The sequence below is a fragment of the Rattus norvegicus genome, chromosome 2 (genome assembly GCF_021556685.1).
Source record: "Rattus norvegicus strain SHRSP/BbbUtx chromosome 2, alternate assembly SHRSP_T2T, whole genome shotgun sequence".
Lineage (NCBI taxonomy): Eukaryota > Metazoa > Chordata > Mammalia > Rodentia > Muridae > Rattus > Rattus norvegicus.
The window spans coordinates 32,231,744-32,259,456 of record NC_141535.1 but is presented as its reverse complement, the minus strand read 5'-3'; the positions used below and the strand labels follow the sequence as shown (position 1 = coordinate 32,259,456).

The following is a 27,713-nucleotide window of genomic DNA, read 5'->3' as shown; positions in this document are numbered from 1 at the left end:
TATAGACTGAGTTTCAGGACAGTCAGAGCTACACAAAGAGAGCTTGTCTCAAAAACAAGCAACAACAAAAGAAATGCTTGCTCTTCGCAGGAGAGCAGGAATATCACCTGCAAAGGTGAGGCTGTCTTCACACCTCTTCTATTTGTAAGGCAAGACACGGGGATTTTTTTTTTAATCAGGGCCAACAGCCATCCATTCAGGGACTGAGGAGTCTGCTTCTCTACCTGTGGTTATATTTAGTGTCCTCAAGAGTTATTCTAACCCTCATCCCCCTAGAGTCCTTGTACCTCTGTTGCCCTGCCTGAATGCACAGTTTCCAGAGAACAATTTCTCTCCTTCTAAGCACACGTCTCCTGAGAAGGCACAGGAAGAGCCCTGAGCTCCTTTCTCCTGAAGCTTGAGGGTTTTGTTTTGTTGTTTTGTTTTGCTTTGTTTTATTGTAGAGCATGCTTCTAGTTTCCAACATTTTTTAAAAGATGTATTTATTTATTATATATAACTACACTGTAGCTGGCTTCAGACACACAGACGGTTATGAGCCACCATGTGGTTGCTGGGATTTGAACTCAGAACCTCTGGAAGACCAAGTCAGTGCTCTTAACCATTGAGTCATCTCTCCAGCCCAGTTTCCAACATTTTTAACTCAGAGCCCTGCTCAGCCATTGCTGTGACCTCAAGAAAATCCTTGCCAGGTGGTTTTCTCATGGGCAAATGAGACTTCTAGGGTCCTATAAGGCTTTGAAGTTGGAGGATGACCCAAGGAGAACTAGGTTTGGTGTGTTGTACAGAGCCACCCTAATGGCAGCCTATCGGGTTCTACATGCAGGTTCAGGGCTCCCTGGAGGGTGAAAAGGAGCCTATCTTGATCTCTGATTTCCTCCATCCTGGTCACTCACATGTGCACCTGTTTTTCACGTACACAGCAAACCCTGATGTTGGCTGAGGTAAGAGAAGGAAACGGACTTTTCTGTAGGTTTAACCTTGAACAGGAGTTGTTTAATTTTCTCTCAGCTATTACATGACACCTAAGTGCAAAAATGCTGACGTATCCCCCTCAGAACATCCACTTTTATGGATGACTTCAATAAAACACAGTCACTGGCTAACAAATTTGAGGCAATCTTGAATCCAGGTCATTTCCCTCAGCTGACCTATGAAGGGCCAAGCGCAGGCTGCTGTGTAGCGTACATTGTTAGATCCATACCGTAAACAACATGGCTTCCAAACCATAAATGTTGACCTTGGCCCCATTTCTGTTGGTTTTGTGTCTGGCTGACCTTGGAAAGGTCTGAATGTTTCTGATTCTCCACAATTTCTATTAACTAAGTACAGTGTCTCTTATCCCATGTAGCTCAGTTAGGACAGTGCTTGGGTAGAGCTCTTGAAGCCCCAGGATTCAATCACCAGTGAGTGAGGCATAAAGCTGGTCGGAGCAGTTAGTACCTATAATCCCAGTGCTCAGAGTGGGAAGGCTAGAGGAGCAGAAGTTCAAGGTCCATCCTCAGCTACGCAGTGAACTGGAAGCCAGCCTGGGTTACATGAAATTCTCTCAGGGAAAAGGAGGTGGGGGGCAGTTAAGGAAGGAAGGAGGGAGAGAATGAAGGTCCTTCAGAACGCTTAATGGTAAACCATTTACTTCTGTTGGTTTAACACAATAGCAGTTTGTGGAGGGACCAAGAACCCTGGTAGGTCCAGGAATCCAGCATGGAGGCTTCCCAAGTTACACCTGCCACAGAAGCTGGCAGAAGCCAGTTTGTGCTGCCTGCCCCAGACCTTCAGGGTAACTCCCTGGGTCCTGCTGCTCTACTTATTCTTATGTCCCCAGATCAACCTGGGACACCTATTGGTTCCCTCTCCCACGCCTGTAACTTCCTCACTGGCTCTGGGCGCTCTCACGTTCTCCCAATTTCTCTCCATGCTGCCTGCTTCACTCAGGACGTTGTCTGATTTGAAGGCTCTGCCCACCCTAGGGAGAAACAGCCTTTATTCCTGTTTCTGGGAACAGAACAGTGTGGCTGTTCCTGTACCCTGCTTTCCCTTTAAGCTCCCTATCCCATCCTTCCAGCCCCAAGTCGCAGCCTCTCCCTGCTCTAGACCTTATAGGCGACCTTTGGACCACCTGCTGATTCTCACTTCTTGTTTGAGTCAAGTTCCTGTTCCCAGCTGAGTCACCATCTGGGTGTCTTATGGCTCAATACCCAGAGGTGTCTGAGGCTAGACCTGTGGTCTCAGCCTCAGCTGCACATTTGAATAAAGGGGAGAAAGTCATCAAATTGATCTTGAGCGTGTCCGGGTGTGAGCATTTTTAACAGCCTCCCAATTCATTTCGCATGAGAGCTGTCTCCTGAAATCCCGTCGAGGTTTTTGCTTCTAACGCCAAAAACCTTAAGCACAGAGTTAAAAAATCGAAAATGTAATATCAAACGAGGATGGGAGAGGGTAATGTATTCCCTGCCTCTCATAACCGTACACAAATATTAACTTCTGAATTGACAATTTTGCAAACTGGGGCTGCAAATAAGCCTTTTCAGACGTTTCACCTTCTAGATTTGAAAGTCATTTGAATTCCCACAAAGTCATCGTTGTCTATTAGGATTGAATTTAAATAGAAATGGGAGGGGTGAGGGACTTGCTGCTTTTCCAGGGGCAAGTTCTGTTCCCAGCTCCCATGGTCTGTAACTTCTGTCTATAACTCTGGCTCTAGGGACTTGATCCCCCTTTCTGGCCTTTTCAGATACCCACCCATATCTCTCTCTCTCTCTCTCTCTCTCTTTCTCTCTCTCTCTCTCTCTTTCACACACACACACACACACAGAGACAAAGAGGGAGAGAGACAAAGAGAGAGAGAGACAAAGAGAGAGAGAGACAGAGACAGAGAGAAAGACAGAGAGAGACAGACAGAGACAGAGACAGAGACAGAGAGAGACGGACAGAGAGAGACAGAGACAGACAGAGAGACACAGAGAGAGAGACAGAGACAGATAGAGACACAGAGAGAGAGAGAGACAGATAGAGACACAGAGAGAGAGAGAGACAGATAGAGACACAGAGAGAGAGAGAGACAGATAGAGACACAGAGAGAGAGAGAGACAGATAGAGACACAGAGAGAGAGAGAGCAGAGAAATCTTAAAGGGGAAAGGGGAAATGAAGGAGGGAGTAAGGGGCTCTCGAAGGCTGAGACACCTTGCTCGGTTATTCAGTCTTTCTGAGACAAGGGGGGAAATAACAATTTTAAAATTCTGCCTATTTCAAGTGTTCGGTTCACTCAGTGCTGTGACGTGTCTGATGACAAACACTGCAGTGAAAGGGACAGCTAGGAAGATCCTGGGTGTTTATTTTCCTTTCACAGCTCCATTAATCTCTTGTCAATTATTACGGGGGGGACAGGGACAAAAAGCAGAAGGGACTCAATAGGCCCCACCTGCCCGACACATAAAACACAATGGAACAATGCGAAAGTCTGGAAAGAACATCTGAACGTGGATTTGTGCACAATAAACAGACCGCCCACGTTGTAAGGTTATACGGTGGTCGCCATGGGAACCATGGACACACTGTGCTGCTACTCCATGAGTGAAAACCACAAGATCTTACCTCAAATTGCCATTTGTAATATAATATAAACTGGAAGTATAAGGGCACTGAAAAGTTTACAAAAAAAACTCCTTTCCGAGAGGCACAGTTTTTGGTCCAATTAACGTGGAGCCAGGAACCAAGCTGGGGTGGAACTGAGGAAGATCCCGGGTGGAAAAGAGGCACACAGGCACAGAACTGTGCTTTAACTGGAAACTGAGGGAGCAGCGCACACTTCCTTGCCCGGTTGTGGTAGGTAGGTGAACTATTAATCATCATTCCCCATGTCTGTTCTTTGATCTCATTGATGGGAGGGTCACAATAACCACAAAAGGAGGGGTAGGTTTTTTGGTCCCAAACCTTGCAAGTAAATATTTGTGACTAGTGTTTACCACTCCAACAGATAATGCACCCAGTCTACCTCTGCTGGGGCCGGTGCCCAAACGTCAGGCCTCACCTTAAAGAGATTTGGTCATGTGAACTTAGGGAAAGGCTGAGAGCTCAGCTAAGTCTCACAGATGTACTCTGGTGGGTAGAACACAGCATCTGTCTCAGCCACTCTCGGAATCTGGCGGTCTGTGTTACTGGTTGCCCGAGAGGGCCCTTGCCCTCTGCCTGAAATGGAGTCTCTGCTCTTAGCAGAGCGTCTGCCTTAGCAAAGTCCCCGGATGGATACCCAGAGGCACACAGCGTTAGGTCACGTGTCCACTACCTCCGTTCCTGGTCTATCTCTAGGCCTTATCACAGTGTATAGTTATTTCATTACTTCTGCTTCTCTTTGTCCAGCCTGTCTTCTCTGCCCGCTACCTCTCCAACGTGCGCATGCTCTTTAAGTTGCAGCAATTGTCCTCCCAGGATCGCGGAGCTCCTTCTCAACAAGTCTGAGCAAATGCTGAATTCGTTTACTATCTTGGCTCTAAAACTGTAATTTTTCTCCTCTCTGCAAGGAAAGGGGAGGCAGGTAAAACTGAATAGCACAAAAGATAGAAGCACGTCCGTCAGTCACGGCCTCTGCGATTTCCTGCCTTGTGTCCATTACTAAGACCTCGCAGTACTTTCAAGATCACCGAAGGAAACTTTCCCACCTTAAATGTGAAAGCCAGTAGCTACATAGAGGCCGCTGAAGTGCGGGGGGTCACCACAAAGGGCTGGGAGTTAAACACGCAGTGATTTTTCCTTCCTTAAAGAAAGAGACAGAAAACTTTGATGTAGACAGATATAAAAAAAAAATCTCTTGATCTCTTTAAGGGGAGACAGGCTGCATCTTTTTCTCCTCTACCATTTTATCATTTTGATTTCAAACTTGAATTGTTCCCTTGGCTTCCAATTAAACCACAGCCTGTGCCCTTTGTGCCCCTCCCCTCCCCACCTCTGCACACTGCTCTTAGAGCTGAAGGACTTCACAAAGAATCTTGTCAATCCTTTTTGTTGGAGAGAATAAAGAGGGCCAGCCTTTGCTGAGAGAGGCTCTCTAGACTCTCAGTTTCTCCTCCGTAGTCCATTCAGCTCACACTGGCTGTCTTTCCAGACCAAGACTTCATCCGCATCCCAGTACATAGGGATGAAGCTAGCCTCTGCCCTGTCTACTCTGAAAGCCAGAACAGTATCCCAGAGTGTCCTCTTTGTGGCTGCGCCTGCCTTTCTCCAGTCAACATAACCCACCCAGGCATCCAGCCTGTGCTTGAAGACACTTGCCTCTCTCCTTTGTCGAGCTGGCTACGTGGTGGCCTCTGAAATGTGGCGTGCTACGTGAACAGGTTTAGGCTCAGGAAAGCCCCACAGTTTCCATTCTAGCCAGAACGCCTTGTTTTGATTTCCCTAGATTCCCAGAGCCAGGACATTCCCTACCTGAGAAGGAAGGCAGAAGAAGCGGGCTCCCACAAAAGGCTTTGGTCATGAGCATGTTATGTAGAGGGGAGGAGAAAACACGTTCCCCTTGTTCCCCTTTGTGGCTGCCCTAATGCCATGCTGTGGACCGACTCGCAAGTGAGTCAGTGAGACGGAGGTGAGGCATGTGACCTCACCTTGACCTCCTCTGTGTTCATGCCTATAGCATGAACTGTTGTAGAGAGAGGCAGCTCATGACGTCTTCTCTCTAGAACTCTGCTCACTTCCAGTAGCTTTCAAGAGCAACTAAAGGAGCTTGTTTGTTTCTGTGTTTCATATCATTCCGTATATTTCACTGAGCCCCACTATAGTCTTAGGTTTTGTTAGTTGACTAGGCATGCTTAACAGGGGGGTGGAAGTAGGATTTGATCCTTTAAGGCCAGGTTTCTCCCCCTCCTCTCAGTCTAAGAATGTCTAAGCTCGTTTTTGTTTCACTGTGCTGGCTTCTGAAGTACTTGGAGACTTTCACCTGTTCTCTATCGGTCATGGGGTCTCCCGTTCTGTTTCCTTTTTGCTGGACAACTGTTGATTTTCAGATAGGCCTACCTACAGCCCACCCTCCGAAGCTATTCATCTCAGGATGAATAGAGATTTGGATCACAGCCCTGCAGACCAGGAAGTCCATTCCTCCTCCTGAGATGGGAGCCTTCTGGCGGTTGATGGCATGGTGAGACTGAATAAGTTTGCTAGTTCAGCTCTCTCTTTGTCTTTTTGTAAAACCATCAACGCCACCCTCCTGACTTCATCCAGCTCCCGTTACCTCTCCAAGACCATCCCTCTAAACAATACCATCCACAATACGTTTTGGATTAAGTTTCAGCACATGACTTTGGAGTGGTGCATTACAAATCACACGTCCATCAAGGTGCTGGGCCTCTGTGGCTCTGTGGTTTCAGATTCTCTTGGTCTGGTCAATGGTGATCAATATCCACCTTCTCCACTTCCCTCCCCTCGCTCACTTATTCTTCTTATAAAGCTCTCATAAGACTTCCATTTAGAAACTTCCAGTGGCAGTCATGGATTTTAGGAAGTGTTGGCATAAATCTTAGTCAGGGTTTCTATTCCTTCACAAACATCATGACCAAGAAGCAAGTTGGGGAGGAAAGGGTTTATTCAGCTTACACTTCCACATTGCTGTTCATCACCAAAGGAAGTCAGGACTGGAACTCAAGCAGGTCAGGAAGCAGGAGCTGATGCAGAGGCCATAGAGGGATGTTGCTTACTGGCTTGCTTCCCTTGGCTTGTTCAGCTTGCTTTCTTATAGAACCCAAGACCATCAGCCCAAAGATGGCACCAACCACAATGGGCTGGGTCCTCCCACCTTAACCACTAGTTGAGAAAATGCCTTACAGCTGGGTCTCATGGAGGTGTTTCCACAACTGAGGCCCCTTTAGCTCCGTGATAACTCCAGCTTGTGTCAAGTTGACACACAAAACCAGCCAGTACAGCATGGGTTCCAGTCAAGATGGTATTGTGAGCTCAAAAACCAAGGCTTTGTTTCATTTCAAAAGCATTTAAAAAAAAAGAAGAAGAAAAGACTCAAAATTCATTACTTCATTTAAACAAGATGAACACAGTGCACTGTAGCCAAGAGAAAAACAAATGAGTGGCTGTGTTCCAGCTCCTGGGGGTGGAAGGGGAGCAGAGGTGAACTGAAGCGAAGACTCCTGAGTTCCTCTTCTCAAGAAATCATTCTGGGAAGCCATCTTTGGGCCCACCTCACCTCAGTCATGGAGCCAAGAGCGGGAGCTCTCCCCATCCGTTCCAAAGGAAACTCCAGCTCCCCAGACTCCAGAATGCAGTCCATATATATTTAGAAATGAGCTCAAACTGTACTGTAGGGCTTCTGGCAGCTAGATATAGCTTGGCGTTCTTCAGGAACTTACGAAACCAGTTCCCGTCTGCAGAAAGAAGTCAGTGTGACCGTGAATCTGGCACCTATATCCTGAAGATAGTGCTAAGGGATGGTCAAATCACAGAGAGTTCTCCAGACTTCCGCTACAGACGGGTAATGCTTCTCCAAGGAAAATCCAAAAAGAGCTCCCGCCCGCCCCACTGTGCTTGCACTACTCATAGCCACAAGCTCTACAGCGCTACTGCTCCAGAGAGCAGAATAAGACCGGGGAGCCCGTTACTGAGAGCTGCTCCTGGCCACCCACCCCTTGGCCCTGTTCACACTTGGCTCCTGTCTGTTTAGCCTGGCTCTTACTGCTGTAGCGGAATCCCCAGGGTGAGAATAGGCACCACTGGGGCCAGTTGAAATCTCAAGTTGCTCAGGAGGCATGGAAGCACATACGGTCTCTTCCAAGCCCAGGGTCTCCTAGATTCCCCGGCCCCCATCACTAGTTTCAACCTTTGGAGACCTTGTCTTTTCAGGGTAATGTAGCCAGGCTGTCCTCTGGGATGTATTTTGTGTTCTTCTCTCCCTGTCCCTGTCCCTCTCCCTCTCCCTCTCCCTCTCCCTCTCCCTCTCCCTCTCTGTCCCTCTCTGCCTCCCTCCCTCCTTGCTTCCTCCCTCCCTCTCTACTACATTCCCAGACTCCTATGCAATCTCCAAAGCCAGCATTTTTCTTCTGTAGCATACATTAATGTTTCTGTGTTGAGCTAGTGTGGCCATTCATACCTACACCCTGTGCGCTCGAGGCTGGGGAAGGAGGACAAATTTGAGTCTGAGGCAGGTCTGGGCTACAGAGTAAGGCCCTACCTCAAAACTCCAAAGTAAATAAATGTACACACACACACACACACACACACACACACACACACACACACACACACACGGCTGTTGCTGGTCATTTATTCAATGTCTGGGTCAACCCTGAAAGCCATAGTCATGGAGGCTAACGGTGTCAGCATTTGGTTAGCAAAGCAGGCGACTGGAGACGTGTTCAGTTCTTCCGGGGTCCCAGCAAGCATTGCCGCACCACACTGAGGAATGACAGTCTATATCCCAGACCACAGTTGAACAGTCAGTATGATCCGTGTAAAAATAGCCCAGGCTTGTTGCAGAAACTGGGTGTTATCTTCGGCATCTCCCTCTGAAGCCCTCCGGCTACCTCCTCCTACATCCCATCTGCCTTCTCGCCTCGGGAGGGAGGAAGTTTTTCACTTTCCTCTCAGAGCTCCTCTGATTTCTCTTCTCTCCTTTTCTCTCTCTAAGGAAACCTCAGGGAGAGTAAGGACTAAAATGGATGGCCATTTGTCACCGAGAACGAAGTCTCCAGGGCGCAACAGGAAGGCAGCCTTCTACTCAGATAGGATAGACTTCCGTGAGAAAGGAAGGCCCTTCACTCCAGCTCAGCCTCACACAGCAGCTAGTTGCCACTCCCCTTCAGCTCTTACTCTTGGGGAGATACTCTCCAGCCTCCAACCTTGGGGTCTTTGACTATATGTGTTGTAAAAATATAAAAAATAAAATGCTGTCTTTTGTCCCGCTCTAGATCCGGCACTGTGGTGCCCCAAGATATCTGCTGGATATCTTAAAACCCAGTCAGCAAAGCCTCTCACCGGCTCTTCTCCATCCCATATCACGCTGCCGAAGGCCTCTCTCCGAGCCTGGCAGCCATCTCTCTATCTAGTTCCCAAGGCAGGTTTCCCTGCCAGAAACACACATCCGGACTCCGAGGTGGCCCAGACCAGCCGCCGCACACTCCATTACACTTAAATCTACACATGAAAGAACACACAACACAATAACCTTTGGTCCAATTGATAAGATATAATTGCCCACTTAAACATACAAAGCCCAATACACATCCATCCCTTAAGAACATTCGTAACAACCTGTAAAGTTACAGCATGGAATCTTAACGCCAGCTGCCATGTTGTCCCCGGCTACTCTCTCTCCTCCTCCTCCTCCATTCCCGTCTTCTCCTCTTCCTTCAAACTTTTCTCCAGCCCATCCTTCCTTCTCGTCCAATGACAGGCCTCCTTCTATCCTGTACCTGCCTCACCTGTGACATCATCCCACGTATATGTTCACTTAGAACCATTGTCTTTCCTTAATACCAATTAATACAGATTAAAATGCATCCACACCTGTGTCCACTCCAGGAGTCTTCGGTATCCATGGTCATGTTTATCCCTAACTACAGCTCATGACAGTGGTACGGCAGGGGAAGATGCTATCAAAAAGCCTGGTGAATTTTACGTTAAACCAAGCTAAGCAAATTTCCTTACTGGTAGACTCTACTAATTTTAACTGCTGCAATGTTATACTCCCTGGGGGAATTTACAATAATGAAACGTATTATCACTTATCATCGAATAGCATAAAATATATAAATATATAATTCTTGCTGTAGTTTTGACTTGCTTCAAGTGACTTCCTCCAATCTGCTACGGAAAGGGAAGAGAAGACAGTGAATAAATGTAGAAATAATTATTTTAAGTTGAGCGGGTAACAGTGTTGTGACATTTGTGAGTTTGCCATGAAAAAGATTATCATCTCCCAGAGAGAACCTAGTACAGTGGTTCTTGGCCTTCCTAATGCAGTTCCTCATGTTGTAGCGACCCCCAACCATAAAATTATTTTTACATTTGCCTCGTAACTCTATTTGGCTGCTGCTATGTGAGTATCATAATGTGACTATCTAACATGCAGCATATCTGATATTTGATCCTTGTGAGAGGGTCGTTCAACCCCCCAAAGGGTCACGACCCACAGGTTGAGAACCACTGATTTAGCAGGTAGAATTCTCTCATGTTTCTATTCTGCTTCACAACACAGGGCATGACCGCGTATGCCTATGGGAATAAAGGTCAGAAAACTTGTTTGGAGATTAACATGCACTTGGTTTTGTGTTTTATCCTCTAACAATGGTCGCTTTTATTGTCAGGACTCGAAACAGCAAACAGGTAAACTTTGAGTTTTCGTGGAAAAGAAAGTGTACACATCAGTTGTGGGAATCTGAAGGCTCTGGGCCAGTCTGCACCTGCCACTGAGGACACGTAAGGTACGTGGTACAACCTGGGGAAGAGGAAGGAGATTTGCAAAGTGTTAGGCCGTGCGGACTGGGTTTTCTCTGGAGTCCACCCTGCAGCATGACTGCAATTCTTCCTAAAAGAGGTTAAAGGGCAAACGAAGACAGCCATTTAAAGCGATTCTTGACACTTGGGTGCAATGGATGTTGAGAAGAGATCTGCTTTAAGTGTCTGTGTTTCTGACCTGAGGCTGTCTCTTTGAGATCTGAACTGGAGAGCCCCAAGTTCTATGGTGAAAGTTGAACCCGACATGAGGTGGTTCCGAGGAGGAAAGAGTAACTGGTCTGCTGACCGGGCAGAAATCCCATCTGCTGCCTCATGCTGCAATCCATCTGCCTCCCTCCCATCTTCCCATGCTCAGGAAAGCCCCCCAACCTACCCCCTGGGTCACTCCCCTTGCCACAGTGATGGGAAACCCCGCCTTTTCTCCAGAGGTACTGCCCTTTCTGAACATCCTTGGGATACCAAAGCATGGAGACGTCCCCTCCTGGTGTATAAAGTTGAGCAGTTACAATGTACATGTGTGGCATGTATTTACATGTGACTGTATGTGTGCATGTAGGCATGTGTGTGTATGTATGCAGACAGTGTGTGCACACTTGAGCATATACTTGCATGCATGTGTGTGTGTGTGTACACATGTGCACAGATTGTATGCACTTGGGTCTTTGGTGCATGTTGCTGTAAAAATATAAAAAATAAAACTGTCTTTTTTCCCACTCTAAGGTCCGGAACTGTAGTGCCCCAAGATATCTGGTAGATATCTTGCCAGAAGCACACCTTCCAATTCTGTGGCAGTCCAGACTAGCTGCCCCACACGCCCTTACACTTAAATCTACACATGAAAGAACACACAATGATCTTTGACCCAATTGATAAGATATAATTGCCCACCTAAACATACAGAGTCCAGTACCATCCATCCCTTAAGGACATTAATAACAACCTGTGAATACACAGAGCGGAATTTTAACGTCAGCTTCCATTTTCTCTCCACCGTGACTGCCCTCTGTCCTTCCTGTCTCTCCCTCCTTCTGTTCCAGTCTCCTCCTCTTCCTTCAAACTCTCCTCCCGCCCATCCTTCCTTCCAATGACAGGCCTCCTTCTATCCTGTACCTGCCTCACCTGTGACATCATCCCACAGGTGTACACCTTAAACAGAGAGAACCATGGCACCGGGCATGGAGAAACATTGGATCCAGGAAGGTTTTGTTACTACTTCGAATCCTGTGTATGAGGAATAGGAGCTCATTGTATGTGGATTCCTGGTCTCTAAATAGATAATACTGCCCACTTGGCTGGGCTCCAGGAACAAACAGAACCCGGTCTCAGCCTTCCCTCCAGCACCCACACCCTTCGGACATTTCTGGTTTTCTCTACATGTTCCTCTGACCTGTTTGCTCCCAATCTTTCCAAGCAGAGCCTCCCTAGAGACACAGTACTGGAAGGGTCTCTGAAGAGCCATATCTGTGTGAGATATTCTAGTTCCTTCCAACAGAGGCAGTCCTTCCAGAACAAGGCCTCCTGAGTAGAATAAGAGGTGTTTAGGTCATGTCTTCAAGAAAATGGTCTCCCCCGACTCCTTCATTCTCTTACCCCCCCATCAATAATTTGATGTCAAGCCTCATGGCCATGTCTGAAGCACCCTAGGTGTTTCCCATGTAAACTGCTGCCTTCTAACCCTCTGCAGGCCCCTTCGGAGAGAACCAAGCTTCTCTCTTCCTCTTATGTTCTGCCTTATTAGACACCACAAAAGAGGACGCCAGGATTGAGGTGTCTAGCATGTGAATTTAACCTGCAACTCTCCCTCCCACTTGTTGGCCCAAGTCAGTTGTGGTCACATCGTCCTGTTGTCTCCAAAGCTCCTGTCATATTATCTTAGACCTTTATATTTGAGACGTCCACTAGGGACATGTCACTGTACGGTGTCCCTTCAGCTCAGCTAGCTATCCCCTTACACACACACATTCAAGCTTCCCCTAGAGCATCACTGGTATCTCGGGCAAGCCTTTGTGGAGACCAGAGACAAAGACTAGGTAGCCTTTCTACCACAGACCAACACCAGAGCCAGTCCCCGGATGCCACAGTCTGTCTCTATCTTCCTAGCCTTTATTCAGTACCAAGCTAAGCAATGTTTGTTGTTTGTTTTAGTTATGCTTGTGGTTCAGGTCAGCAATGTGAAGTACCTTTATGACCTATATTCTATGAGCATTACTGATTCCGATAAATATATAAGAATATGTATTTTTAAAATCCTTTGATTGATTCTTTGTGCTCCACATCATGCACTCCAGTCCCACTCATCTCCCCATCCCCTCACATCCACCTTTTGTCTTTGCAACCTCCCTTCAAAATAAAACACAGAAGCAAGCCAACAAAGCATAGCAAACATCTCATCATGGAAGCTGTAGTGTGTCAGCGTGTCCCACAGTACATCCCTCTGTCCACACATTGTCACTTGCAATGTTCATTGCAATGAGTCGTTGGTCTGGTTCCAGATCTCCGGCTTCTGCTACACTATCAATTCTGGATCCTCACTGGGGCTCCTCTTAGATACCCTGTTGTTGCCCTGTGTCATGGAGATCCTGCAGCTTTGGAACCACAGGACTGACCTTTCGTGCATCCCTACCGCTCACAGATGATATAGATTTGGGGTGGGCCACTTCAGAACCCTGAGTCTGTGCCTGGGTGATAGAGCTGGTCAGTATGCTGGCTCTCCCTTATCTGCACCACCAGACCTAGCTCTCCAACCCTGCTCTGGCTAGAGCGCCCCTGCTGCCATCCGCAGGGGGAGTGGTCAGTTCTCCTGCTCTCCTGCTCCTGGCTCGCCTGCGCCCATGCCTCCACTGCTTTACCCAGCATGGGTCCCACTCTCTCAAGCGCTGCAGCCTGTGAGAGACTGGGACAGCTCACCTGGTTTCATGGCCCCAAGACCAGTTGTCCCAACTGCAGCACGAGCTGAGGAATGAGGGGAGGGAGCAAGGGCATCACCCCTGAACCTATGCCACCTCACACCAGGTGAGTGGAGGGGCCAGTGATTCTATGCTATCACCCTTGAGGTTGGCTCGCCTGTGCCCCTGCCACTGGTCTTGGGGAGGGGAGCTGTGCTGTTCAAGCAATGTTCAGGGTCAGCCTTCCCAAGCACAGAAGCTGGTGAGGAGCAGGCTAGCACCACCCTTCAACTCTGACCCTGTGGACCACTTGCCTCAGGTAGAGGGGGTGGGGTGGGGGGATCCTGGACATTCATGTGTTCCTTAGCAGCTGCCCCAACCAGGGACATCCCGTGTTCTCTCGTGGTAATATGAGCCGCAGACATCTACACCACCCCCTGCTGTATAACTGCAGGCTCAGATTGGGCCCTCAGTGGCCATTCGGACTGGGACCTCACCATGGTGGCAGGGTTCCCCACTCACAGGTGGCTCCTCCTCTCCACCCTTGAGGCTCTAGTTCCATCTGCCTTGGCAATGTTCAAGCTGCTTCCACTCACTGCTCTTCCCCTTCCGTCTGACCACCGCGTTCTCGGAACTTGTGACAGTTCCCACTGCCGGCTGGCCACACTTTTGGTGGGTGTCTGGGTGGCAATTCTCCATCCATGTTGTGTGGCATGGTGGCAACAGGTAGCTATGGCCTACCTGTGCCGTGCACTGGAGGATAGGTCTGTGGGTGGCATGGCCGTCCTCGGGTCTCTGTCTCTCTCTGTCTTCCTTCTCCCATGCTGTGGTGCCTGAATTTGATTTGATCTGATGATTTGATTTGCATGAGTCCTAGGCATAAGATAGTTTTCTCCGTCAAGCCAGGCATCAAAGGACCGCCATCTGCTCTGTCCCGGACTGATAGAAGAATAACACCACAGCAAGGGGTCTCTGCCCATTGCCAGTGAGGGAGACTATGCCTCTCTTTGTCTTAGCTCATTGTAATGAGTAAAATAAAAAGCCGGTGAAAACCTGTCATGGCCTCCCAGGTACCAACTGTCAGTAGATACATGTGTGAGAAACAGCACTGTGTGGAGAACTCTCTGGTCTTTCTTCTCAAATGGAACAATGGATTCGATGGAGCAGGGCAGTAGGCATCTTCCACCACAGAGACGCACTGTTGGCGTGTTTCCAGGGAAGCCAGAGACACCATCCTTCCTCAAGCCGCCATTCCCTTCCTCAGAACTCCAAACTCTGAGGAATTTGAAGGTCACCTCGGGAATCAAACTTCTGGGGTATCTGGATTCCAGAGCGAGCCTGGTGCTTTTGTTCTGTCTGTTCTCTGAGTAGTCCAGTTTCACCATCCCCAAGAAGAGACACAAAACTGTGTGGTCCAGGGAAAGCAACTCCCTCCTCCTGTTCTGTCCCCAGGTGGCCCTACTGTGCACTCAATGAGTGAAGAGGCCCAGGGACCCTTCCTTCTAAATTGCATCCCTTGAGGTTCTCTCTCTCTCTCTCTCTCTCTCTCTCTCTCTCTCTCTCTCTCTCTCTCTCTCTTTCTCTCTCTGTCTCTCTCTCTCTCTCTCTCTCTCTCTCTCTCTCTCTCTCTCTCTCTCTCTCTCTCTCTCTCTCTCTCCCCTTCTCTCCTTAACCAGAATCCTCAAACTATCTTAATAAGTCTTCCAATGTTTCAATTCATTTCCTTTATCTCCTTCAGATAAGATGAGGAAAGTTTTGAAAATGACCTCAGGGCCTTTTGCACCAACTAGATAAGTGGTCAAGCCCGTGAGAGGTTCGTACCATATAGCGCTGTCTCTCTCAGGCACCCCAGCCGGGCAAGCGTGGTCTGTCTCATATCAACAGAATGACTGCAGCGCTCTGCAAGGACTTATCAACCGACTTCAGAGCAGAGACTTTTCTTTTAATTCTGTGAAACACGCAAAGGCGCCTGTCTAATTAAATAACTCACTGAACAAATTTTGTTGAAATTGAGTTTCCCTTTTTAGAGCAAGGGCTGGCTAAGTCCCCCAGGGTGGGATGGTGGGTGATAAATGAGTTTAGGTGATCGTGTCCAATGATAGTCTGCTCACAGATGGCCCGCCAGCCACCTGGAGAGTTACTAAAATAAGACTTTGATGATGTTTTGGCCATGCTTTCATGCTTTCACCCTGTCGATTCTGAAAACCCTTAAAGAAGAATAGATGCTGACTGTGCTAGTAGGGTGGGGAACCGTGAGGCTTCCACTCAGGCTAGCACCATCCGCATCATACTGCCCAAGAGCTGGGGTTGCGATCTAAATAGAGCCCCGTCTTCTGCTCTTGTCTCCCTACAGAGCACCTGCAACACAGAAGCCAGAGCGAGACGGCTGGAATGTGGGTCAGTCCCGTAAATGCATATGACTTTTCTGTATTATGTACTCAGTAAAAACTAACCCCAGGGTTCAAAACAGTGAATGAGAGTGTAATTAGTCTGATCAAAGCCCTCTAATAATCTATCCAACCCAGATTGAACGCCATGCCCTAATGGCCTCTGGGGCCTTCCTAACCAGCTCTATTTCTCAGGGTTTATCCCCTCCACCCTCTGTCCTGCTGCCTGACTCTCCCTGCCTCTCTCTTCAGTTTCACAGGTTTTCTTTGTAGAGATCATTTCATCCCCTCCCCATCCCTGCCACACACATACACACACACACACAGAGACATGCAAACACACACGCATGCATACATACACACACAGACACACACACAGACACACACGCATTGATTGACATTGTTCTCTGATTCTGTCCCTTGCTGTATCTTCTCCAAAGCCCTTTAACATAACTGGCACTTTTCATATTTGACTGCTTTTTTCTTTTTCCTTCCTCCTGCATGCCCCCTCCCATGTTACGTAAGAACATAAGTTTTATAGAAGTTAGCATTCCTTCTAGACTCTGTCTCATACTTACCTGGCAATAGCCAAGTAATGCCTGGCTTACTATAAAAGGGGCTGCTTGGCCCCTGCTTGCTCTCTTATTCTCTTACCCTCTCTGTCCCTTCCCATCCCCCTCCCCGTTCCCCCCTCTCTCTGCATGTTCCTAGCAGGCCTCTCCTCCTCCTCTCCCTCCTCCCCCCTCTCCCTCCTCCTCCCCCTCCTCCTCCTCTTCCTCTTCCTCCTCTTCTTCCTCCTCTTCTTCCTCCTCCTCCTCTTCCTCCTCCTCCTCCTCCTCCTCCTTCTTCTTCTTCTTCTTCCCTCTCTCTCTCTCTCTCTCTCTCTCTCTCTCTCTCTGCCTTTCTCTGTCTCTACTCCCTCCTCAACTCCCCTCCCATGCCCTAAATAAACTCTATTCCACTCTATATGGTGTATGGCTGGTACCTCAGGGGGAAGGGGTGCCTCAGCATGGGCCCTCAAAGGCACCCCCTTCTACCTCACCATACCTAACACTTCTACCAAACATATCCTGGCTCTCTCTTTTTTATAAAACACAATAGAGGGCTTCATTACTAGCAAGCCATCTCCCCAGTCTTCTGTTCGGGCTTCTTCAGTGCCTTATCTGCAAGGCCAAGAGCATATTTGGAATATAGTGGGCATTCATTAAGTGGTTTTTGAATGGCTCTTGGGGCATGAGCTAGTTACTTGGAAACCATTCGCAGGAGGAAGAAGCAGAGGATATCTGTGATGGTTAATGTTAACTGCAAATTTGCATTCTGTGGGCTGGGTGCCAGCACATTTCAAAAGGAGAAAGAGAGATAGGCACTAACACTCATTACTCCCTGCCTCTTGGCTGTAGCTGCAAGGTGACCAGACACCTCAGGATCCCGTGGCCTTTGCACCATGATCAGTTACAGAATCCTAAATCCCCTCTTTTCCCCTTAAACCACGTCTTGTCAGGAGTTGGCAGCAACCAAGACAAAAGAATGTACCACAGTGGCTGAGCAAAGAGAAACTTAGGAAGCTCTGAGAGAGGAAGAGCTTTGATCCGGAACTTTCTAGTGCCTTATTCTGATTCCCAACAGGCCCCAGATGTGGGCCTGCTTTCCTGTCTCTGAATCGACCATGTCTGCCCTACTATTATCCACTCACTCCTCCGTACTCCTTAACTTGAACAAGCTTGAACGGGAGAACAGAAAGAGACGCTAGAAAAGGACTGGGAGATCACAGATGGCCAGGCAGGCCACTGTCAATCCTGTGGCTTCTGGTCTGTTTGAAATTCAAGGTCATCAAGCAGGCTTCCGTCAGAGGAGTGACATGCTGATTTTCTTTCAGAAGTTCCCTCTGGCTGCTCCACAGAGAAAAGAGAGATGTGTTTGTCAGGGACCCAGAGGATATCACATGGAGGGAACAGAGAGAGAGATTAAAGAAGTGTCTCACTCAGTTACGGGTGCTGCTGGGGTAAAACACGTACTGTGAGACGGCAAGCTAGAGACTCAGTTAGGAGATGCATCCATGAGTTCCGGGGCTGGAATCTTTGTGTCAGGCTCATGGCCCAATTCCTTCTTCAGCACCTTCTAGTCTTTGGCAGTAATCTGGTTGGCTATCGACCATGTTCTGTGAGGAAACCTGTTTTACTCAAAAGTCTACTAATTCAAATCTCAATGATATCCTTTTAGATGCCTGAATAGTTACCTCTAGGCTGATACTTAACCACAACAATTGAGTACCACAGTATAGTCAAGTTGAAAGTTGAAACGAATGTTCCTTGACCATCACAAGGGGAGGGAAGACTCAGGGAGGGCAGTGAGGAGGCAGTTAGGATAATCCAGGTGTGCAACAGCACTCAGAGCTCCGAGGAGAGCAGCAGCGCTCACTCAGTGGGACTGCTTTACTGGCTAAGGTGACTGAATCGGCTCGTAAGGTATGTGTGTGTGTTTGTGTGTGGTAGGAGTGTTTGTGTGTGTGTGTGTTTGTGTGTGGTAGGAGTGTTTGTGTGTGTGTGTGTGTTTGTGTGTGGTAGGAGTGTTTGTGTGTGTGTAGTGTGTGTATATGTATGTATATATGTGGATATGTGTATATGTGTGTATGAGTGTGTACTGTCTATGTATGTGTACATGTGTGTGGTGTGTATGTATATGTGTATGTGTGTGTGAGTGTGCGTGTGGTGTGTGTGTGTGCTTGTGTGTGATGTGTATGTGTGTGGTGGATATGTGTGGTGTGTGTATGTGTATATGTGTGGTATATGTATGTGTGCATGAGTGTGTGCTGTCTTTGTGTATATGTATGTGTATGTGTGTGTGTGGTGTGTATATATGTGTTTGTGTGTGGGATATGTATATGTATGTGAGTATATAATGGATGTGTATATATGTGTGTGAGTGTACATATGTGGTGTATATGTGTGTAGTGGTTGTATGCATGTGGTGTGTACATGTGTGTGTTTATATGTGTGGCTGTGGTATGTGTGTGTATATGTGATACGTACGTGTTTATGTGTGATATATATATATGCGTGTGTGTGTGGTGTGTGTGTATGTGAGTGTGTGTAGAATATATATGTGTGTGTGTTTGTATGTATGGTGTATATGCATGTGTAGTATATGTATGTAATACGTGTGTTTGTGGTGTGTGGTGTGTGTGTATGTCTGTGAAAGAACAAGGCTCTAAAGCTATTCGCCTGAGTAACAGGTAGACAGTTTTCATCAACTACATTGGAGAGGACATTAGGGGATAAGTCTGTGGGGGAAAGATGAAAATTCAGGTCTCTGTTTGGATGTGCTGTTGCAATGCCTTACTAACACTCAGATGACAGACTAGACAGTTAGACGTCGGAGTTTAGAGAGTGGTCTGGATTGGCTAAAGAAGTAGGAGCTTCAAGACAGCCTGCAGTATTGAGCCAGGAGACCTGTGAGTTCAACAGGAGCTGTTTGGGGAGAAAGATAGGTTCGAGAGCTTGCCTGGAGAACCTCAGAGAATGAGAGGGGAGGAACAGTAATGAGACTGTCAGCCTCAAGGTATTTCACAGTAAATATGTCTAAAACCTCCATCAATATGAGAAAAGGGCTAGAACCTACTAGACCCAGTGGAGTGCTTTAAAGAAAAGAGCAGCAAATCTGAGGCCCCCAAAGAGAAAGCTTAACCATGAAAAGAGTTGGGCTTTTGTTGTTTTGTTTTTAATAGAAAGAGAATTTTCTGGATAGTAAGGGATGCATCCGTTAGAAGGGTTAAAGATCCATCAAAACAATAAGCTGTGGGTTCCTGGGGAGGCTTAGTGGATTATAAGTGTCTTCAACAGTTAGCTTTTCCCCAATCCCTGAGTCCCAAATAGGCTTCCTTGACAGCTTTCCTTCCCATGGGATAGGACAGCCTGCCACTGTCCTGTTGTCAGCTTCCAAACATTCATGGCTTACAGACCTGGGATTGTCTGTTTGGGTTTAGACTTGATAGGACTTATCTTAAGGCCTCACTTTGGTCTCACCTCTCCCTGGTCCATTTCTCACAGCTTTACATTTTCCTTCCGGGTCCTCTGGACAGTTTCCCAGGCCTGCCTCTGCTTCGGATGACCTCCAGAGGCGGCTACTCTTCCAGTCTTGGAAATCTTCCTAGGGTGGTGATCGGCCCCCTCCTTTGCTGAACTCCTTTCTCCAAGGCCTTTTACTTTCAGGCTCGCTGAAAGCACTCACGTGGTTTTCCTGCTGATTTTCCATTCCATCTAAAAAGCCAGGAAAAAACTGGGTGGGTTCAGGTCTGCCCACTAAAAGGAACCGGAAAGATTGAACCATAGTATTAGGATAAGGCCTTGGGATGGGGAGGAGTGGGGCGGGGGGGGTGCCTTGGCAGGTTGGGGCCAAGGCTAAGAGATCACACCATGCAACAGATCTAACATAAGAGGTTTATTGGGGACGTGGGGGGATGGGAGGGACCAGGAGACAGAGAGAATGAGAGAGACTGAGAGCCAGAGCCGTAAGGTCCAGAGGGACCTATTAAAGGTGAATGTGATGCATAAGAAAACATGCACAGGAAAACCACCCCCACTGACCATGGAAACTCACCACACCTGGCTGAGGTCTGCTGACACTGAGTCACCAGAAAGGCAGGCTGGCAAGCCCATGATTTACAGTGCATGGAGCCTCCAGGCTAACAGGATCAGGACTGGGGTCTAGGGAGTGAGCAGGATGGTAACACTGCCTAGAGAACGTGGCAAGCTGGCCACAGGAACATGAGAAACTATTAGACCTGAAAAATTGAGATGAGAAAGACCAAATCCAATATGGCCTAATTGAAGCGGGTTTTGTTTTAGAGGTGCACCCAGGACTGTGTGGCTATCTCACCCTTAGATGGAATTTTAGAGAGTCACCCCAGATGTGAAGAAGACCAGGTTTTTATATAGCTCAGGGGGAGGGAGGAAATTCCAAATGAGGGATTTGACAGGAAAAGAAATAGGCAGAATTATAGGAGCAGAACACAACCAAAACAAGTTAGTCAACAACCTCCTGAGCAAAGACATGACTGCCGTGGGTTCTAGCCCAGTCCTCGAGAAAACAGAGATTCGATCTCAAATGGAATGAACCTATTTTGTCTTTAGCATAAGATGGCTCTTAAGCCTAAAATGGAGACAGTCTGGTCCTTCAAAGAGACCATCTTTCCACTAACCTAAAGAGGAGGTGTTCAGAGCCAGTTTTTCAGGCGAGGATAGTGTTGTATAGATGCCACGAAGCACTGTTATTAGTGTGGATGTGGCTGACCGAATTATCCTTCCCCTATGAGGGTCAATCATTTTCATTTTAATTGTCCGCCTTCCCCAAGACCAACTATTGAAAGAGGACAAATGGGGATTTGCGCTTGACAGAGGAAATGCTCAGATCAGTAAAACAAGAGTACAAGGAGCACCTGCTCTGTACAGGAAATGCTGATCATTCAGTGAGAAGGCAGTCTCCAGAAGGAGGGTCTGCTCTGATTTGGGATCAGTCTACTTAGCAAAGAATTATTGGTAGAGCAAAATCAGGAATCATTGAGATGAACAATTTGCCTCACAACTAAAGAACTAGTTGGGGGGTCCTGTGAGAAAAGAAGGAAATGACATTCCTTGGGTTCAAAGGAAAAGTTGATAGAGAAGCCCTGCCCCAATTGCTCCCCACCCCCACCCCCACCCCCACCCCCTACCCACCCACCCCCAATGAGCCTAAAGGGAAACCACATGGAGCACATTCAAAGGCCTTTAAAGGAGAAAGCCAGTCAGGGTCCTCTAGCCGCTCCCACCTTCTCTTGAGGAAACTGGCAGGTGTGTTTGTGAGTGGTTATCTGAACATGACCCCTCGTGTCCCACTCAGACAGCACTCACAGAGAAAAAAATCTTTGTTAAAGGCGAGCTGGAAACTGCAGAACCATGCAACAATGTTGGGGCTGTGAGAGATTCCATAGTTTCCCATTTTACAAGCAGTTATGGCCAAGGGAGGATAAGATAACTTGCGGGGGACACATAGAGGTTGACAAAGCTGGAATAGAGTCCCGGTCTTTTAAAACCCAGTCTAGTTCAATGTCTTGAGCATGTTTGTCATAGAGTATGATTGACACCAGACAGTTTGTGATAAGATCCGCCCCCTACAGAAGACCATGAGAATCAGTGTTTCGTTTCACTGACTGGAGTACAAAGTGGGCACTGATAACCATCTATATACACTGTGATCTGAAGCCACGCTAGTCAGTAGCTAACTGTTAAATTGCACGTCTTTGGTACGCGTGCACTTGTGAGTGTGTGTGTTTGTGGAACCATGGTCCTGTGTGTGGAGACCAACCTCAGGTGCTGCTCCTCAGGTGTTGTCCACTTTAATTTTTGATATCTTTAAAGTTTGATTTTGTTTGCTCGTTGTTTTACAAGACAGGCCATGGCTGTCCTGAAACTCATTCTGCAGACCAGGGTAGCCTTGAGATCTTTCTCCCTCAGTCTCCTGAGCACCTGTATTATAGTCATGTGCCACCACTTCCCAGATAAAATGTGATTTTTTTTTCTCTTCAGTGTGACTATTTTATGTCTGTGGGTATGTTTGTGCACCTCATGTGCTGGTGGCCACAGGGGTAAACAAAACAGCATCTGATCTTTTGAAACTGGAGCTACCAATGGTTGTAAGCCACCACGTGACTTACGTGTAACTGAACCTGGTCCTCTAGAAAGGGCAGCAATTACTGCCAACCCACCTCTCTAGAGTTCATCCCTTAGTTTTTATGACAGTCTCTCCCTGGAGCTCACCGCGTAGGGTAGGGTGGCCAGCAAGCCCTGGGTACCTCCCCCTCCCCACGGCTGCGAATTTTTAAAAAAACGCTTGCAACCACACCCAGTTCTTTTATGTGAGTTCTGAGAGTTGAGTCCGGGTCCTTGAACTTGCAAGGCCAGCACTGGACTGCCTAAGCGAATCTCCCAGCCTCCTGTTAAAGATTTAGACCTTTCCATATTGTCTCCGTTTCAGTGACAAATGATGCCATTTCTTCTTGGCCCGAAGCTCCTGACGATCTTCAAAGGAAAGACATGATATCATATAACTGGAACATTCAGTGAGAATGGGAATCAGATGGACAGAGTCTCCTGAGAGCTCCAGCTGCGGACATTTGTGTGTGCAGCTGTTACATTCCATCGGTTTCCTGTCCTCCTGCTCCCGGCCTGCTGAGCCATGCCAGAGGACATCATGTCCCCAGGCATGCTGCTCCTACCGACCCAGAACTCGGCTAGCTCTTAGCATCCAGAGGTATTTGGGTCACTCCCTGTCAGAGTCCTGCCAAAATCCCTTCCACATTGCTCTCTCCTCTAGCTCTCCCCCACTTCTCCATCCCCCATCCAAGGAATGATCACAATCATTGGTGTGACCTAACAAGGCACCCTTCTTTACTATTCACCTCAGACCACATTTCAAAGGTGGAAATACTCTTTTCTTTTCAGGGTCTTTCCGTCACACTTGAGAATTTGTCCCAGACACTTTTCCATCAGCCACAAACTCTCTTCTCTGTTTCTGTTTCCCACCCCCTCCTCTTTCCAGCTTCTCCTGCCCAGAAAAACACCCGACTTTCCCTTAAACTTACAAAAGACTCTTTTAGCCAGTTGCTCAAGTTAAGCCCATCTCTCTGCCTGCTCTATTCCCCAAGTCTTTAGTCTGTGCTTCTCTCAATTCCCCACCCACCATGGTCTTCTAATATCAAATGTATAGAAAATGTAAATACTCAAATTTGATCCACTGTGGACAGAGACGATGTCTTTTACAGTGGTGGCCACCAATGCAGAGCGGCATGGCTGGTGGCTCAGCCCTAGGCTAGACGTTTTTTACAGGCTCTGTCTTTACTAACCCCTGCTCCTCAGAGGCTCAGGAGACAGGAAGAGCAGGTAGAAAGTGAAAAAAGGTATTCTCAGCTGGTGAAATGAGAGTGAATAAAGAGACTCTATATACTCAAACAGAAGAAGCCCTTCTCAGGTGACTTCAGGGTCCGGATGAATGAGGCCAGGGAAGTTGCCCAGGGCAAAGGAGAGGTGTCCCAGAAAGGTGTGCTCAGGCAGGGAGAGAGAAAATGCAGCGGGGGAAGGGAGAGGGGAAAAGAGAAAGGGAGGGGGAGGGGAGAAAGAGGGAGAGGAATGAAGGGAGAGAGAGAGAGAGGAGAGAGAGAAAGAGAGAGAGAGAGAGAGAGAGAGAGAGAGAGAGAGAGAGAGAGAGAGAGAGAGAGAGCACAAAATGTCTGAATTATACAGGGAGAAGCTTCTGGGGGAGGGGAAACCCAGCCTCTGGGCTGTAAAGTTCAGGACGGAGAGTAGGGTGTGGCAGCCATGCCCTGTAATAGGTAGAGGCTGAGGGATTCTGGGAAAACATGGAGCTTCCGTCAGCTTTAGTACGTAAAATATGCACCTCAACCACTTGACCTGGAAATGTAGGAATTGAAGGATGGGAGTGGAGGAGCGATGTGAAATGTTGTCTTCTGGATTCGAGATGGCTGTCACACTCATAAACTCACCGCAGATGTGGCTCCCTGCACAGCCAGAATTCAGGCGCCGATCGGGGTCGGGTGGGATGGTGGTGGTGCTCTCTAGGCCCCACCCCTTACTGAGGAGGCTAGCTTCTGGAAATTGATAGCTACTGGGGGAAGGAGAACCGGCTTTTTGAGGGCGTGGTCACTGATAGGTGTTCTATTCCCGGTGGACCGCCCCACTCGCGTGCCCAAATAGATAGTGCTAACTGAATCCAGTGAGGGAAGGGGAGGAAGAGAAGAGAAAATGAAGTTAGGAAAGGGAAGTATGGGAGGACATGGGGAATATAGAAAGATACTGGTGTGATATGATCGTGTTTCATGTGAGAAATGGTGTATGCGTGTGAGAAAATTCTCAAGAATAAGGAAAAAATATAATTATATGATATTCTTATCATATAATTATAAATTATGTATAATTATGTATAAAGACCTAAATGGACTCTGATAAAATGAATTTTACTCATTACACTCAATGTCCTACTGTTAGTTTTCAGTTTTTCACATTCTTATTTATTTATTTATTTATTATAAGTACATTTATTATTTATTTATTTATTTATTTATTTATTTATTTATTTATTTATTATAAGTTCAGACATACCAGACGAGAGGGCATCAGATCCCATTACAGATGGTTGTGAACCACCATGTGGTTGCTGGGATTTGAACTCAAGTCCTCTGGTAGAGCAGTCAGTGCTCCTAACCACTGAGCCATCTCTCCAGCCCCAGTTTCTCACCTTCTTTACCGATATGACTCATTGCCGGAGTTAGATTGTGAGTTCCTTTGCAAAGAGATCTCAGCTTCTGCTCCCAATTGTGCCCAAGCGGCTCCTGTAAAATCTTATGATAGTCAGCCTCTAGGTGGCCCCATAATTCACCACCTAGTGGCCATGATACCGTGTCAGCCCTTCCCCATAGAATAGGGTAGGTCTAAGTGACTGGTAAGACAGTAAGGAAATGATTTTTGTGGTCTTTGAGGCTAGGTTACAAAAGACATTACAATTTGGTCTTGCTATCTCTTGGATCACTCTAGGGGAAGCTGACTTACAGGACAGTCCTATAATAGGGGTTTCCTGTCAATGCTCAAGAGAACATCTGGGTCCTCCATCCCATCCAAACCTTCTGATGACTACCACCTTCACTGACAGTTTGACTATAATAAGAGAACATCAGCTCAACTACTCTCAAATTCTTAACCCGCAGAAATGTGTGAGATACCAACTTCTTGTCTTCCAATATTAAGTTGTTAGTACTTTATCGTGCCACAGTAAATAACTAATACAGATTTTGGTGTTGAACATGCAACAGGACTGCCCTAACAAAACCCTCACATACTGAGATGGCTTTGGGGTTGGGAAGTATACAGAAGTACTAGAAGAAAACTGTCAGACAAGCCTGGGGATCCTGAAGGTCCAAAAGGAGCTTGGTGGTGTCTAGGAGGTGCAGGTCAGAGTTTGAGGAAAATGATTGAAAACTCAGGGAACACGAATTTTTCCCAGGAAGTCGCAGTATGTTCAGCAGGGTTCTGCAAAGTACAAAACACACTAGTGAACTTGAAGGTCGGAGGACAACCTGTGGTTCTCTCCCTCCACTGTGCAGGTTCTGGGTATCAAACTCAGTCTGTCAGGCTTGGTGCCAAGCTCCTTTACCCACACAGCTGTCTCATGGGTCCCCATTAATGTCTTGACTCCAGCTGAAGTGCTCCTGATCTCCTGTCACTCACATCACGTGAAACAATAAATACTTATTTTGTTTTAGGCTGTAAAGTTTGGGGACCCATCTTTTAACCCCACAGTAGATAACTAATACAGTATTTGATAAGTATTTCTTAATGATAAAGAAATAACACCTCATAGAGGAGCCAAGTCCTCAATGTGCTCGATAATTAAGACCCCCTGAAGCCCCTTCAAATATAAACATCCCCAGACCCTTGACTTGAGGAGAAAAGTTGACTCTTAATCGTGTTTCTTCTTCCTGGGTATGTCCTATGAGGAGAAAGCAAGCTGAGCTGTTGGGTTACACTGCACGGTTGACCAGTGTGGACATTCATACCAAATGGAAGACAAGCTGGGATCTAGGAGACGGGCTCCTGTGAGAGTCAAAGCTTATTGCTCACACGGTCTCCCTCCTTTCTGCCCTCTTAGGCCTAGTTTGATCTATGGTGTCATGGTTCCACTTTCAAAACGATAAGAGAGTGGTCTAAGTGTAAGCTCCGTGGCTGGCATAGCCCATTTTGTTCTCCGGCATTTGGATGAGTTCTTTGGAACAGGAGAGGGTTTAATGCTAAATCCTAAGAAGGAGCCAGCAAGACAAGTCTCGTTTATCAGTGGGAGACCAGAAAGTTGTCCCCCTCCATGAAGAAAACTGTCAGGCTGATAAGCTAGAGGGCCAATAAGACCTGTGCTTACCTCAGACTGTGCTCACATGGCCTGCCCTGTCCTCTCCAGAGGATCCCATGTGTGAACGTTATGAATGAAGATCGGCACCCACAAAGATACGAGAGCATTATTTTCCTACTAAACTCAACAGCCTTACTCAGGAACTCTCCTCTAAGCTGAAACGCTTTCTTTTCTAAGTTACCTTGGTCACCTCGTCTCTTCACAGCGACAGGACAGCGACAACAATGCTGGTGTTCTCACACAAACGAGCCTTTCTTCACACACGATGTCCCACTAGACTGTCCAGGAGGGCTAGGATCTGAACCCAGCCCTTCATAAAAGAACAAAACAGTAAGACTTGCCTTACCGTTTACAAGACATACCTGGGGATTTGCTTCACCTGGGGCCAAACCTGAACTCCCAGCAGCCAAGGGGATTATCTTTCTTAATGGCTACTGCTTTGTGTCTTGTGAGGCGAGCTGTCAGCGTCCTAAGTTAGCTGATGATGCCTCACAACCACTTTAGATTTTAGATGTACTTAGTGCCTGATTAACCTAACACAGCTTTGGCTGTGAACATTAATCAGAGGTCCAAAAACTCTTAATAAGCTCAATGTTTTACAGAGAGTGTGCTAGCCTGGGGGATGCTCTAGAAAGACAACAACAAAGCAGGGTTGCTAACTTTCAGAACTAATAGGTTACCGACGAGTGAATTAAGAAGGCCCAACCTTCTAGTTCACCGCAGGCTTTACACAGCACACGCAGAGCATGGGCACTGCTGGCTTTTTACTGGAAAATTTCCCATTAACCCAGTAGGCACGGGTGGGGGTGGGGGTGGGGGTTCCCTATCACCTTATAAATAATGAATAATGAGCGCGTACCATTCAATAATCCAAATCATCTAGTTTGCCAGAGCTTCTCCCGCTGTTTCTCTTGAAATTAAACTTGCATTTACACGTCTTTAGCTACCCTGACCCTTGGTGCTAGTAGGGGGAAGAACTAAATTGACAATTATGTGCTTTGGGAGAGATCTTTTTACATTCACCAATTAGGGATGACTTCAAAC

At 47.3% G+C, this 27,713-nt stretch overlaps 1 long non-coding RNA gene across 1 annotated transcript; it reads right to left on the bottom strand.

Moving 5' to 3' along the window:
• Positions 1 to 19,420: 19,420 nt before the first annotated feature.
• On the bottom strand, positions 19,421 to 24,362 carry LOC120100683 (uncharacterized). The gene is made up of 2 exons (XR_015670567.1): positions 24,256 to 24,362; positions 19,421 to 19,978 (listed from the first exon to the last, which is right to left on the bottom strand). It is a non-coding gene; the product is annotated as an uncharacterized LOC120100683 (long non-coding RNA).
• Between the last annotated feature and the right edge of the window lie 3,351 nt (positions 24,363 to 27,713).